We start from the raw sequence: 2,985 nt of genomic DNA, 5'->3' as shown, positions 1-2,985 counted from the left end.
TAGTTTTGCTCCAGCACAAATTGATCCCGGTTGAAATACGACCTATGGATTTCACTTGGGGACCAGGATTTTGTAAGTTAGGGAGGAACTGTCATAAGCAACATTGCAAATTTTATTCTGCTTTTACCAACAATAGTTCTGAAAGATGGTTCATTTAGCAGAGACTTTTTTCTTTTTTTTTTGCAAGGGATTAATTCAGAATGTGGTTATATGTTGAGCTATTCTCATCAATGCTCTAAAGCAAACATTTATTTTTAAGAATCATTTGCATAGGATATTTCTTCATGCTGCTAAATCTATGCAGTGCCATAACGCTAAACATTTTTTTTTAATCTGACAGAATGCAAGAGCATGAAAAAAGTGACAAAAAAAAAATCTCCTTTTGTATAAAGAGATAATCCGGAGAGATTTGCTTGACAGAATGCACTCRGGACAGATTGGAGAATATAGGTTTTTAAACTCCTCTCTCAGGCCTGCCCATAATCCGTTAAAGCAGGACCAGAGAAGAGCCTCGTACCGGCTCTGTGAGTCAGCCGGGCGGCCTGGATCTTTGTCTTGCACATCTTCACAGAACGGCACTCTTTCCCCCCTTCTTCACAAATAATACAGTGACACAGAAGTCTCCTAAACTGCCTTGGAGGTGCTCTCCTAAAATTAGACCGCATTTTAGAATAGGTAGATCTGAAACTGTGYGAATAATCTCTTAATGAACTGCATATAACCTCAGCAGTACCACCCGCTTGGCAAAGAAGAAAGGTTGACCTTAAAACTGAGTGTACTGAGTTGGTCAGTCTGCCTGATGCTTTAAGAGCAGGCTAATTTATATATTTTACCATGACTTTACTAAAAAAAAACATTGAACTGAGGCCTAAAACACAACGTAAGCATCCGTTTAGAGTCAATAAAGATATACATCTATGAACTAAGGGTTATCCTGACTGGGAGGCAGCTTGAAGCTGGTTTAGGATGGAACCCAACAGGCAGTGAAAAACCTCAACTTTATTTTTGTCTTCAGCTGAAAACTGTTGAGAACTGAAGGCTCCCATCGTTTTTCAGACAGGCCAGCAACATGTTGCAAATGCAAGACCAAAACGGTAACTAGCTGGGAGAAATAAATGRAGAGATTCCTCCAGTCCTTGTCCAAAAGGATCATTTAAAAATAGACCAATTATGACTCTCTCGAAAAGAAATGTATGCATTGCATAAATCAAAGTTCTCACACCCACCATCAAAGTTTAATCACTTAATATGCTGGTCTTTCAACATGCTCTGAAACTTTGTATACAATAATACAAACGATGGGGTTACGAAGCAATAGCAATTTATTCTGCTGCACAAACGGATGTTGCATGATAATCCCTAAAGCAACACAGAGACTGTTTGCAGACGTTGCTACAATTTAGCAGTTATTTTAATTACTCTRCAGTGTAGCTCATGTGAAATAAAGTCATGGGGTGACCTACACATTCACCTACGGAAGGTGACTCAACTGCAGACCAAAAGAAAAAAGAAAAAAAAGAAGTATTTTAAAAGTTTTCAAGATTTTACCAAAGCACGAACCTCCCGCAGCTGTTTGAAAAAGATGCATCAAGGCTCCTGCCCAACATCTGAAGCACAGCAAGGCAGGGGGTAATTTAATCAGACGGGCTATGTGATGCATGTATTTTTACCGCTCTTGCAAGAATAACTTCAGCAAAGTAACTTGAGATATTTTGGTGTCATTCACTTGGCAAGTGCTAGGAAAATATGCTTACTGCACAGAGCACTGGTTTCTTGTGCCTTGACTCCCTCAAGTTAATGCGCTTTTCTTCAGCCCAGCCAGGTAACTGCTCCCTCTTTTTGCTTTCACCTCACTTGCTAAACACAGAGACTTGCTCAAGTGAGCAGATTTCCAGCAAAAGCCCAAAGCTAAACACAAGGCAAAGCATAAGTGCAAATCCAGCYGCTCCTCCTGCTCTCCGGGGACGACCTCGCTGCGCTGGGGGGGGTTGGGAGGACGGCTCCATCGCCGTYGGCAGCGTGTGGTCCCCAGCCGCCGTCCTGCCGCTATTTGCAGCCCTGGCTTCCAGGTGCCGGGAGAAGCAGCACCCACCGCCGCTCCGGGCGAAGGCACCCACGAAAGGCGGCGGGGSGACTACCGGCCGGCAGCCCAGGTCCCGCAGCCCGGGCTACGGTTTCTCCTCGCTCGGCCAGGAACTGGCCGCCCCCTCCCCGGGCGCGAGGACCACAAACAGCAGGGACCAGCGTTATGAAACCGAGTTTATTAAAACTTTCTACAAGTCAGACTTTATCATCCAGGTTTCCACATTATATATATATATATACACACACATATTTACAAGTTGGACATAGTGTTTTTAGCTTTTCTGGCAGAGTTTTCCACCAATATATACAAAGGTACTGCTTTTCAGAGAGGGGTTAAACTGTATCACAGATACAAATGTCAAGCAATCATGAGAGATTTAGTGCAACGGAGAGCGGTAGCGCTCTGCTCTTGATGCTCATGATTCTGTCAAGTTAGTATTGCCGATAATTCACATTAAACTGCTCTTCAACACCTCTTAATAGGACAAGCAAAGTACAACAAGCTGGAAAAAAATAAAAAGACCCACCCAATGACCCCCAGCAGGAAGGTATGTACAGAGCACACAGTCCATGAGGTATACGTGGTGCTCCCCCAAGGTGGGTGCTGCGGCCGCGGGGAACCCTACGGACGGCTTGGTCATCGCCGGGCCGCGCTGGGGATGTGCACCAACCACCCAACATCCATTTCCGAAACCGTACGCGTGAACGGACATCCCTCTACGCCGGACGCAAACGTCAAACAAAGCAGAAATTTCAGGCAGGTCTCGACTTACCCCTGACCCAGGCAGCTAATGATTTAGATCTGTTCGTTATCCACGCACATTGGAAAGACTATGAATAATCATGCAAAAAAAAAAATTTTTTTGGGGGGGGGGAATAACGTAGCTGGAGGCAAACAAC

This window comes from Rhea americana, unplaced genomic scaffold (assembly GCF_003343005.1).
Source record: "Rhea americana isolate MKP2758 unplaced genomic scaffold, rheAme1 scaffold_0, whole genome shotgun sequence".
Taxonomy (NCBI): Eukaryota; Metazoa; Chordata; class Aves; order Rheiformes; family Rheidae; genus Rhea; species Rhea americana.
This window is presented reverse-complemented; position numbering follows the sequence as displayed.